We start from the raw sequence: 13914 nt of genomic DNA, 5'->3' as shown, positions 1-13914 counted from the left end.
GTATATTTGTCAATATGAGAAAACAACCCCGTAAGAGGGATATATCTTTCAAAATAAGAAAACAACCTCAAAAAGTGGTATATTTGTCAATATGAGAAAACAACCCCGTAAGAGTGGTATATTTTTCAATATTAGAAAACAACTCCGTAATTTGGGGTTTATCTTTCAACAATGGAAAACAACCCGAAAAAGGTGGCATATTTTTTAATACGAGAAAACAACCCCGTAAGAGGGGGATATTTATCAATAATAGAAAACAACCCCGTAAGAGGGGTATATTTGTCAATATTAGAACATAACCCCGTAAGAGGGGTATATATTTGAAAATGAGAAAACAACCCCGTCGAGGGGTATATATTTCAAATGAAATTAGAAAACAATCCCGTAAGAGGGTAGGGTATTTGTAAGTATTAGAAACAACCCGTGGAAGGTTGAATTATATCTTTCAACATGGAAAAATCCTAATCAAATGGGGTATATCTTTCAACATATGAAAACAATCCAAAAAGTGGTATATTCAACAAAGGAAGGTCAGGATTTGTCATTGTGAAAACAACTCAGTAAAGGGGTATATTTGTCAATGATGAGAACCAACCGTAGGAGGGTTACGCATTTGTCAATGGAGCCTGACCCGTGGGTATATCTTTCAACATGAAATTAACCCCGAAAATGGAGTAAGTTGTTAATGTGAGAAACAACCTTGGTGGGGGTTATGTTGTCAATATTGAGAAACAACCCGTAAGGAGGGTGTCTCTCAACAAACAACGCAGAAAAAGTGGCATATTTTTAATCACAGAGAACAACCCAGTGGAGGGAGTTGTATGAATGAATATTAGAAACAACCCGGTGGAGGGTATTTGTCAATGTTAGAAAACAACCCGTAAGAGGTGTAATTCTTTCAACATGATAAAACAACCCGGAAAAAGTGGCATATTTTTTAATACGGAAAACAACCCCGTAAGAGGGGTATATTTATCAATATTAGAAAACAACCCAGTAAGAGGGTATATTTGTCAATATTAGAAATCAACTCTCAAGTAAGGAATTATATATTTTTTGGAAATGAGAAAACAACCCGTAAGGAGGATTTGAAATGTATCAAAAGGAGAAAACAACCCCGTAAGGGTATATTTTAAAATAAAACAACCCCAAAAATGGTGGTATGTTTGTTAATATTAAGAAAATAACCCCGCAGGAGGGGTATATTTGTCAATATTATAACACAAACTCGTAAGAGGGGTATATCTTTCAACATGAGAAAATAACCCCAAAAAGGTGGTATATTTGTCAATATGAAAAAATAACCCCGTAAGAGGGATATATCTATTAAAATAAGAAAACAACCTCAAAAAAGCGGTATATTTGTCAATATGAGAAAACAACCCCGTAAGAGTGGTATATTTATCAATATTAGAAAACAACCCCGTAATTTGGGGTTTATCTTTCAACAATGGAAAACAACCCGAAAAAGGTGGCATATTTTTTAATACGAGAAAACAACCCCATAAGAGGGGGATATTTATCAATAATAGAAAACAACCCCGTAAGAGGGGTATATTTGTCAATATTAGAACATAACCCCGTAAGAGGGGTATATATTTGAAAATGAGAAAACAACCCCGTACGAGGGGTATATATTTCAAAATGAGAAAACAACCCCGTAAGAGGGGTATATATTTCAAAATAAGAAAACAACCCCAAAATAGTGGTATATTTGTCAATATGAGAAAACAACCGCGCAAGAGGGGTATATTTGTCAATATTAGAACACAAACTCGTAAGAGGGGTATATCTTTCAACATGAGAAAATAACCCCAAAAAGGTGGTATCTTTGTCAATATGAGAAAACAACCCCGTAAGAGGGATATATCTTTCAAAATAAGAAAACAACCTCAAAAAAGTGGTATATTTGTCAATATGAGAAAACAACCCCGTAAGAGTGGTATATTTTTCAATATTAGAAACAACTCCGTGAATTTGGGGTTTATCTTTCAACAATGGAAAACAACCCGAAAAGGTGGCATATTTTTTAATCACGAGAAAACAACCCCATAAGAGGGGGATATTTATCAATAATGAGAAACAACCAGTAAGGGGGTTGTGTTTGTCGATTGGAACATAACCAAGTGGGGTTATATGTTTGAAAATGGAAAAAACAACCCGTCTGAGGGGTGTATATGTTTCAAATGAGAAACAACCCGTGGGAGGGTGTGTTTGTCAAGTGGAAACAACCCAGTGGGAAGGATTTCCAACATGGAGAATAGTTCTAAAGGAACATATGTATGTTTTTAATGAGGAGAACAATCCAGTGAGGTGTTATGGAGGGTATATTTGTCAATCTAGGAAACAATCCAGTGGGGGTGTGTATCATCGAGAACACCGAAATTGGGTGTGTTTGTCATCATGAAAACAACCGGTGAGGGTATGTATGGTCCATATTGATGAGATAACACCCGTGTAGGGGTGTATCTTTCAACAGGAAAGATAACCCAAAAGGTGGTATATTTGTCATTATGGGGAAACAACTCAGGTAAAGGGTGTGTTTGTCAAGTGGGGAAAACAAGCCAGTAAGGTGAGGTATGCAGTTTGTCAATATTAGAAAACCACCCGTGGAGTTATGTCTCAACGTGTGAACAGCCCCAAAATGGGTATGTTGTTAATGTGGAAACGTGTAGGGGAGGTTGTGTTGTTATTAGAAACAGCCAGGTGGGAGGGGTGTAATCTTTATGAGAGAACAGCTGGTAAGAAAGGGTGGTATTTTTGTCTACAAACCGTAAGGAGGGGATTATATCTATCGAAAAGGGGTGGCGTTAGAGAAAACAGCCGGTAAGGTTGTGTATTTATCAATGGGAGACAACCAATATTAGAAGTGAGAAACAACCCGTGAGATGTGTATTTATAAATATTATGTTTATCAATTAGGAAGAAACCAACCCGTAGCGGAAATGATGTATTTGTCAATATTAGAAATCAACTCCGTAAGAGGAGTATATATTTGAAAATAGGAAAACAGCGAAGTGGAGGTGAATAGGAAAAGAAAAGTTAAGGTTATATATTTTAAATGAAAACAACCCCAAAATAGTGGTATATTTGTTAATATTAAGAAAACAACCCCGCGGGAGGGATATGTTGTCAATATTATAACCTGAGCTTCGTAAGAGGGGTATATCTTTCAACATGAGAAAATAACCCCAAAAGGTGGTATATTTGTCAATATGAAAACCAACCCCGTGGGAGGATATATCTGTTAAAATAAAGAAAACAACCTCAAAAAGTGGTATATTTTCATGAGAAAATAACCCAAAGTAAAGTGGTATGTTATCAATATTAGAAACAACCCCGTGAATTTGGGGTTTATCTTTCAACAATGGAAACAACCCAGAAAAGGTGGTATATTTTTTATCACGAGAAAACAACCCCATAAGAGGGGGATATTTATCAATAATAGAAAATAACCCGTAAGGATATGTCAATATTAGACATAACCCAGGTAGAGGGTATATATTTGAAAATGAGAAAACAACAAGTCGGGGTATATATTTCAAAATGAGAAAACAACCCGAGTAAGGAGAGGGTGTATTTGTAAGTGATAGAAAACAACCGTGGAGGAGGTATATCTTTCAACAGGATATTTTTTTCCAGAGTAGTGTATTTTTGTCTGGGTCAAGTGAATTATGTTTGTCAATATTGAAAGAAACAATCCGTAAAGAGGTATATCCTTTCAACATGAGAAACAACCAAAAGTGGTATGTTGTCATCATGAGAAAACAACCCCGTGGGAGGTATATTCATCCATGATTGAAAATAACCCGTAATAAGGGGTATATCTTTTCAACAAGAGAAAACAACTTCAAAAAGTGGTATATTTGTCATTATGAGAAAACAACTCCGTAAAGGGGTATATTTGTCAATGTTAGAAACCAACCCGTAAGGGGTATACATTTGTCAATATTAGAACCCCGTAAGAGGGGTATATCTTTCAACATGAGAAAACAACCCCAAGGTATATTTGTTAATATGAGAAAACAACCTTGTAAGAGGGGTATATTTGTCAATATTAGAAAACAACCCGTGGAGATTGCATATCTCAACAAGATAAAACAACCCGAAAAAGTGGTATATTTTTTGTCACGAGAAAACAACCCGTAAGAGGTATATTTATCAATATTAGAAAACAACCCGAGTGGATGGGGTGTTGTTAATATTATGAAATTAACTCCGTAAGAGGAGTATATATTTAAAAATGAAAACAACCGTGGAGGGGTAAATGTTTCAAAAGGGAGAAAGCAACCCGTAAGAGAGGTATATATTTTTAAAATAAGAAAACAACCCCAAAATAGTGGTATATTTGTTAATATTAAAGAAAACAACCGGGGAGTATGTTATCAATATTGTAACACAACTTGTAAGAGGGGTATATCTTTCAACATGAGAAAATAACCCCAAAAGGTGGTATATTTGTCAATATGAGAAAACAACCCCGTAAGAGGGATATATCTTTCAAAATAAGAAAACAACCTCAAAAAGTGGTATATTTGTCAATATGAGAAAACAACCCCGTAAGAGTGGTATATTTTTCAATATTAGAAAACAACCCCGTAATTTGGGGTTTATCTTTCAACAATGGAAAACAACCCAGAAAAGGTGGTATATTTTAATATGAAAACAACCCCATAAGGGGATATTTATCAATATTAGAAATAACCCCGTAAAGGGGTATGTTTATCAATATTAGAACATAACCCGTGGAGGGGTATATATTTGAAAATGAGAAAACAACCCCGTCTGGGGTATATGTTTCAAATGAGGCTTGACCTCGTGGAAGGGTATATTTGTAAGTGAAACAACCCATGGAAGAGGTTATGTCTCAGCAGGGGAAAATAATCCTAAGGAGGCACATTATATTTTTGTCGGAAAACAATCCGTAAGAGGGTATATTTGTCACTACTAGAAAACAATCCCGTAAGAGGGTATATCCTTCAACATGCGAAAACAACCCAAAAGTGGTATATTTGTCATCGTGAGAAAACAACCCGTGGGAGGGGTATATTCATCCATATTAGAAAATAACCCGTAATAGGGGTTGTGTCTTTCAACAGGAAACAACCAAAAAGTGGTATATTTGTCATTATGGGAAAACAACTCCGTAAAAGGGGTATATTTGTCAATATTAGAAACCAACCGTAAGGGGTACGTTTAATCAATATTAGAGCCTGACCCGTGATAAGGGGTATATCTTTCAACATGAGAAACAACCCCGAAAAACAGGTATATTTGTTAATATGAGAAAACAACCCTGTAAGAGGGGTATATTTGTCAATATTAGAAAATAACCCCGTAAGAGGGGTATATCTTTCAACATGATAAAACAACCCCAGAAAAAGTGGCATATTTTTTAATCACGAGAAAACAACCCCGTAAGGGGGTATATTTATGAATATTGAAAAACAACCCCGTAGGAGGGTATGTTTATCAATATTAGAAATCAACTCCGTAAGAGGAGTATATATTTGAAATGAGAGAAGGACAACCGTGGAGGGGTAAATGTTTCAAGGAGAAAACAGCCGGTAAAGGGGTTATATGTTTTAAAATAAGAAAACAACCCAAAATAGTGGTGTATTTGTCAGTGTAAGGGAAAACAACCTGAAGGGTATGTTGTCAATATTATAACACAAACTCGTAAGAGGGGTATATCTTTCAACATGGGAAATAACCCCAAAGGTGGTATGTTTGTCAGTTGTGGGAGAATGACAACCCCGTGGGGATGTATCTGAGAATGGAAGAGCAAGCCTCGAAAAGTGAGTATGTTTGTCAATGTATGAGAAAACAAACTCATAAGAGTGGTATATTTTTCAATATTAGAAACAACCCCATAATTGGGGGTTTATCTTTCAAGATTGGATAACAACCCGAAAAAGTGGCATATTTTTTTAATACAAAGAAACAACCACGTAGGGAATTATGTTTATCAATAATGGAAACAACCGGATTAGAGGTTATGTTGTCAATGAGAACACAACCACAGTAAAAGTGGGTATATGTTTGAAAATGAGGGAACCCGTGGAGGGTATTATATTTCAAAATGAGAAAGGAACTTCAAGAAAATGGTGGGTATATTTGTCAGTATGGAAAGCAACCCAGGTGAAGGGTATGTTTGTAAGTGTTAGAAACAACCAGTAAGGAGATTGTCTTTCAACATGGGAAAAAACCTAAAGGTGGTATGTTTTTTAATCTGGAAGAAACAACCCCATAAGGGGTATGTTTGTCAATACTAGGAAAATAGTCAGTGGAGGTTGTAATCTTTCCAGCGTGGAAAACAACCCCAAAAGGTGGTATGTTTATAAACATGAAGAGCAACCAGGTGGGAGGGTATGGGTCTATGTTAGAAAACAACCCGTAATGGGGTATGCACTCAACAAGAGAAAACAACCTCAAAAGTGGTTTATTTGTCAACATGAGAAAACAACCCCAAAAAGAGGTGTATTTGTCAAAATGAGAAAACAACCTTATATGGGGTATATTTGACAATATTAGAACCTGACCCGTAAGAGGGGTATATCTTTCAACATGAGAAAACAACCCCAAAGCGTGGTATGTTTTTAATCTGAGGAGAAACAACCCGTGGAGGTACGTTTGTCAATTTTGAAACAACCACTAGTGGGGGTATATCTTTCAACATGAGAAACAGCCCCGAAAAAGTGGTGTGTTTATCAACAAGGGAACAACCCAGTAGGGAGGTTATCTTTGTCGATGATGAAAACAACCCCGTGGAGGCGTATGTCTTTCAACAGAGGAAACAACCTAAAAGAGATATATTTGTCAATATGAGGAAAACAACGTAAGAGGGGTATATTTGTCAATGTTAGAAACAACCAGCGTAAGAGGCGATATGTGTTCGACGTGAGAAACAACCCCAAAACGTTGGCATATTTGTCCACATGAGGAAAACAACCCCGTTAGAGGGCTATATTTGTCAATATTAGAAAATAACCCGTAAGGAGGGGTATATCTTTCAACATGACAAAAACCCCAATAAAGGTATATTTTTAATATGAGAGAAAAAACCAAGTAAAGGGTATGTTGTCAATATTGAGAACAACCCCGTAAGAAGGGTGTATCTTTCAACATGATAAAGAACCCCGAAAAGTGGAATATTTATCAATATGAGAAAAAACCCGTAAGAGGGTATATTTGTCAATGTTAGAACCTGATCCCACAAGAGGGGTATATCTTTCAACATGAGAAACAACCCCAAGGAGTATGTTGTCAGTATGAAGAACCCTGGAGGGTATATCTTTCAACACGGAAAACAACCCCAAAAAGAGGCATGTTTGTCAATATGGAAAACAACCCGTGGAGGGATATATCTTTTAAAATGGGAAAATAACCCCAAAAAGTGGTATATTTTTGTCTGAGGCGACCGTCAGTGGGTGTGTTTTTCAAATGAAGGCAACAAGCGGCGGATTATGTTTGTCAATGATGGTAAAACATCCAGTAAGAGTGGTATGTTGTCAATTTTAGAAACAATCACGTAAGAGGGATATATCTTTCAACATGTGAAACAACCCCAAAAAGTGGTATATTTGTCGATGGGAAGAAAAAACACCATAAAGGAGGGCATGTTATCAATGTCGGAAAACAACCAAATGAGAGGGTATATTTTCAACATGAGAAAACAACCTCAAAAAAGTGGTATATTTGTCAATATGAGAAAACAACCCCGTAAGAGTGGTATATTTTTTAATATTAGAAAATAACCCCTTAATTGGGGGTATATCTTTCAACATGAGAAAACAACCCGGAAAAAGTGGCATATTTTTGTCTGAGAAATAACCCCGTGGGAGGGTATATTTATCAATATTAGAAAACAACCCGTAAGAGGGTATGTTTGTCAATGTTGAAAATCAACTCAAGTGGTGTATATTTTGAAATGAGAAACAGCCATAGTGGAGGTAAATGTTTGAAAGGAGGAAACAACCCCGTAAGAGGGGTATATATTTCAAAATAAGAAAACAACCCCAAAATAGTGGTATATTTGTCAATATGAGAAAACAACCCCGCAAGAGGGGTATATTTGTCAATATTATAACACAAACTCGTAAGAGGGATATATCTTTCAACATGAGAAAATAACCCCAAAAAGGTGGTATATTTGTCAATATGAGAAAACAACCCCGTAAGAGGGATATATCTTTCAAAATAAGAAAACAACCTAAAAAAGTGGTATATTTGTCAATATGAGAAAACAAACTCATAAGAGTGGTATATTTTTCAATATTAGAAAACAACCCCGTAATTGGGGGTTTATCTTTCAACATAAGATAACAACCCGAAAAAAGTGGCATATTTTTTAATACAAGAAAACAACCCTGTAAGAGGGGTATATTTATCAATAATAGAAAACAACCCCGTTAGAGGGGTATATTTGTCAATATTAGAACACAACCCCATAAGTGGGGTATATATTTGAAAATGAGAAAATAACTTGGTAAGAGGTGGAGTATTTCAAAATGGGAAAGAACCAGAATAATTGGTATGTTTGTCAATGTGAGAGAAACAACCACATGTGATTATGTTTGTGAAGTGATGAAAACAACCCCGTGGAGGTATATCTTTCAACATGAGGAAAAAACATAAGGCCGGGTATGTTTTAATGCAGAGGAAACAACCGTAAGGGGTATGTTGTCAATACTAGAAAATAATCCGTAAAGGGGTATAACTTTCAACATGAAACAACCCAAAAAAGTGGTATATTGGTCAACATGAAGAAAACCAACCCGTGGGGTGGGTCTATGATGGGGAAGCAGCCGGTAATGGGGTTGTAATCTCAGCGAGGGAACAACCTCAAAAGGTGGTTTGTTGTCAGCATGAGAAACAACCCCAAAAGGGTGTATTTGTCAAAATGAGAAAACAACCTTATGTGGGGTATGTTTGACAATGTTAGAACCAGGCCCGTGGGGGGTATATCTTCTCAACATGAGGAAACAACCAGCCCGTGGTATATTTTTAATCTGAGAAAATAACCCAGTAAGAGAGTGCGTTTGTCAATCTTAGAAAACAACCCTATTAAGGGTGTAATCTTTCAACATGGAGAACAGCCCAGAAAAGTGGTATGTTTGTCAACAGGGAGGAACAACCAGGTAGGAGTATCTTTGTCAATATTAGAAACAGCCAAGTAAAGGCGTGTATCTTTCAACATGAGAAAACAACCCTAAAAAGAGATATGTTTGTCAATATGGAGAAACAACAACATGAGGGGGTATGTTGTCAATGTTAGAAAACAACCCGGCGTGGAGGCGTGTATCTTCGGTGAAAACAGCCCAAAGCGATTGGTATATTTGTCCACGGCGAGAAACAACCCCGTTAGAGGGCTATATTTATCAATATTAGAAATAACCCGTAAGAGGGTATATCTTTCAACATGACAAAGAAACCCCAATAAACCGGTATGTTTTTTAATCGGAGAAAAAACCGTAAGAGGGGTATATTTGTCAATATTAGGGAACAACCCGTAAGAAGGGTATATCTTTCAACATGATAAAGAACCCGAAAAAGTGGAATATTTATCAATATGAGAAAAAACCCGTAAGAGGGGTATGTTGTCAATATTAGAACACAATCCCACAAGAGGGGTATATCTTTCAACCAGGAGAAACAACCACAAGGAAGGATATGTTTGTCGATGTGGAGGAACAACCCAGTGGAAGGGGTGTGTCTTTCAACTTGAGAAAACAACCCCAGTTGAGGGCATGTTTGTCAATGGCAAGGAAAACAGCCGGTGGAAATATCTTTTAAATGGGAGAAATAACCCCAAGTGGTATGTTTTTAATCTGAGAGGAACAACCAAGTAATGGGGTATGTTTGTCAATATTAGAAAGCAACAACGAAGAGGGGTATATTTGTCAATATTAGTAAACATCAAGTAAATTGGGTATATTGTCAATTTTGAAAACAATCATGAAGGGGATATGTCTTTCAGCATGTGAAAACAACCCAGGAAAAGTGGGGATTTGTGTCGATGGGAAGAAGAAAACACCATAAGATGGGCATGTTTATCAATGTCAGGAGAAACAACCCCGTGGTATATTTTCAACATGAGAAAACAACCTCTCGAAAAGTGGTGTATTTGTCGATATGAGAAAACAACCAGGTAAGGTGGTATATGTTTTAATGAAAACAACCCCTTAATTGGGGGTATATCTTTCAACATGAGAAACAACCCGGGAAAAGTGGCATATTTTTAATACGAGAGAAACAACCCGTGGAGGGGTATATTTATCAATGTTAGAGAACAACCCGATGGGGAGTTATGTTGTCAAAATTAGAACCTGACCCATGGGGGTATATGTTTGAAATGGAGAAAACAACCAGGTAGGGGGTGTATGTATTTCAAAATAAAAAAACAACCACATGGAGGGTGTATGTTTCAAATAAGAAACAACCCATGAGGAGGTATAATTTGTCAATATTAACCTGAAAGTAGGAGGTGTGTCAACATGAGGCAGCCCAGTGTGGTGTAATGTATGAGAGAAAACAACCCGTGGGAGGATATATCTTTCAAAATGAAAACAGCCTCGAAAGAGTGGTGTATCATTTGTCAATGAAAACAACCGAGTAAGGTGGTGGGATTTTTCAATATGTGAGGAAAACAACCGAGTAAGGTGGTGGAGATTTTTCAATAATAGAAAATAACCTTCCGTGATTTGGGGTTTATCTTTCAACAATGGAAAACAACCCGGAAAAGGTGGCATATCTTTTAATACGAGAAATCAACCCCGTAAGAGGGAGATATTTATCAACAATAGAAAACAACCCCGTAAGGAGGGGTATATTTGTCAATATTAGACATAACCCAGTAAGGATTATGTATTTGAAATGAGAAAACATCCGTCACGAGGGGTACATATTTCAAAATGAGAAAAGAACCCCCGAAATAATTGGTATGTTTGTCAATATGAGAAAACAACCCTGATTAGAAGGGTATATCTTTCAACATGAGAAAACAATCCTAAAAGTATATTTTTTAATCTGAGAAACAACCCCGTAAGGGGAGTATATTTGTCAATACTAGAAACAACCACAGATATCCTTCAACATGCGAAACAACCCCAAAAAGTGGTATATTTGTCATAATGGGAAAGCGACCAGGTAAGGAGGGTATGATAGATCCATATTAGTAAACAACCCCGTAATAGGGGTATATCTTTCAACAAGAGAGAACAACCTCAAAAAAGTGGTATGTTTGTCAGTATGGAAAACAACCCCAAAGGGGTATGTTTGTCAAGAATGGAGAAAACAGCAATGGGGTGTGTTTGACAATATTAGAACACGACCAGTTAAGAGGGTATATCTTTCAACATGAGAAAATAACCCCAAAACTGTGGTATATTTTTAATCTGAGAGAACAACCCGGGTAGGGGGGTATATTTATCAATATTAGAAAACAACCCGGAAAGAGGGGTATGTTTACATCAATATTACTAAAACAACCCCGTAAGAGTGGGGGTATGTTGTCAATTTTAGAAAATAATCCTATAAGAGGGATATTTCTTTCAACATGTGGAAACAACCCAAAAGTGGTATATTTGTCAATATGGAAGAAAAAACACTTGGTGGGGAGGCGGTATATGTTTGAAAATGAAAGAAACAACAAGTCGAGGAGTTATATTTCAAAATGGGAAAAGAACCCCAAGAATTGTGGTATGTTTGTCAATGTGAAGAAACAACCGGATTAGAGGATTATATCTTCAACAGGAGAGCAATCCTAAAGAGCGGGTATGTTTTTTAATCTGGGAAAACAACCAGGTAAGGAGGGGTTAGTATGTCATGCTAGAAACAACCACAGTTATCCTTCGGCATGCGAAACAACCCCAAAAAGTGGTATATTTGTCATCATGAGGAAAGCAACCCAGGTGGGAGGTGTGGATCCATGTTAATAAAACAACCCGAAGTGGGGTGTGTATCTTTCAACAAGAGAACAGCCTCAAAAGGTGGTATGTTGTCAATGTGAGAGAAACAGCCCCAAGGGGTATGTTGTCAAGATGAGGAAAACAACCTTGTGAGGTTATGTTTGACAATATTAGAACACAACCCCGTAAGAGGGGTATGTCTTTCAATGCAAGAAACAACCCAAAGGTGGTGGTTTTTTTTTAATACGAGAGAACAACCCCACAAGGGGGTATATTTGTCAATATTGAAAACAACCCACAGGAGATGTATTTGTCAATATTACTAAACAACCGTAAGAGGGGTATATTTATGTTAATTTGAAACAATCCTATAGAGGATATTTCTTTCAACATGTGGAAACAACCCCGAAAAAGTGTTATGTTGTCAGTATGGAAGAAAACAGGGTGGGAGGGGTATATGTTGAAATGGGAAAACAGCCCGTCACGAGGGGTTATATATTTCAAAATGAGAAAGAACCCCAAAATAGTGGGTATATTTGTCAATATGAGAAAACAACCCCGTTAGAGGGTATATCTTTCAACATGAGAAAACAATCCTAAAAGAACTGGTATATTTTTAATCACAGAAACAACCCGAAGGGATATGTTGTCAATGCTAAGAAACAATCCATGCTGGGTGGTGCATGTTTGATGTTCAGTGGGTGGGACATTGAGAAATTCCATGGTGGGACAACCCGTGGTACATGGGTTGGTCGTCGTTCATGGGAAAAAATTGGTATGTTTGTCAGTATGAAAACAACCCCAAAAGAGGTATGTTGTCAAGAGAAAGGTAACAGCGGGTTATGTTTGGCAATGATGGAACGCAACCCGTGGGAGGTTATGTCTTTCAACAGCAAGGAAAACTACTGGCGTGGTATGTTTTGATGGGAGGAACAACCCGTGAGAGGTATGTATTTAATCAATGATGAAACAACCCAGAAAGAGGTATGTTAATCAATATTACTAAACAACCCCGTAAGAGGGGTATATTTGTCAATTTTAGAAAATAATCCTATAAGAGGGATACTTTGGGAACATGGAAACAACCCAAAAAGTGGTATGTTTGTCAATATGAAGAAAAAACACCGTGAGGGGGTATATATTTGAAAATGAGAAAACAACCCCGTACGAGGGGTATATATTTCAAAATGAGAAAAGAACCCCAAAATAGTGGTATATTTGTCAATATGAGAAAACAACCCCGTTAGAAGGGTATATCTTTCAACATGAGAAAACAATCCTAAAAGAATCGGTATATTTTTAATGCAGAAAACAACCCGTAAGGAGGGTATATTTGTCAATACTAGAAACAACCTGAATATCCTTCAACTGTCGAAACAATGAAGGTGGGTATATTGGTCTGTCATGAGGACAACCCGTGGGAGGGTTATGTTAATCCATGATTAGTAAACAACTGGCCGTAATGAGGGGTGTGTCTCAACAAGGAAAAACAACCTCAAAAAGTGGTATGTTGTCAATGTGGAAAACAACACCAAAAGGAGGTATGTTGTCAAAATGAGAAAACAACCTTGTAACAGGGGTATATTTGACAATATTAGAACACAACCCCGTAAGAGGGGTATATCTTTCAACATGAGAAAACAACCCCAAAACTGTGGTATATTTTTTAATACGAGAGAACAACCCCGTAAGGGGGGTATATTTGTCAATATTAGAAAACAACCCCGAAAGAGGGGTATATTTGTCAATATTACTAAACAACCCCGTAAGAGGGGTATATTTGTCAATTTTAGAAAACAATCCTATAAGAGGGATATTTCTTTCAACATGTGGAAACAACCCCAAAAAAGTGGTATATTTGTCAATATGAAGAAAAAAACACCGTGAGAGGGGTATATATTTGAAAATGAGAAAACAACCCCGTACGAGGGGTATATATTTCAAAATGAGAAAAGAACCCCAAAATAGTGGTATATTTGTCAATATGAGAAAACAACCCGTTTAG

Source organism: Ricinus communis, chromosome 9 (genome assembly GCF_019578655.1).
Source record: "Ricinus communis isolate WT05 ecotype wild-type chromosome 9, ASM1957865v1, whole genome shotgun sequence".
NCBI classification, from domain to species: Eukaryota; Viridiplantae; Streptophyta; class Magnoliopsida; order Malpighiales; family Euphorbiaceae; genus Ricinus; species Ricinus communis.
The sequence above is the reverse complement of the archived record's forward strand: the minus strand, read 5'-3'. Positions refer to the sequence as shown.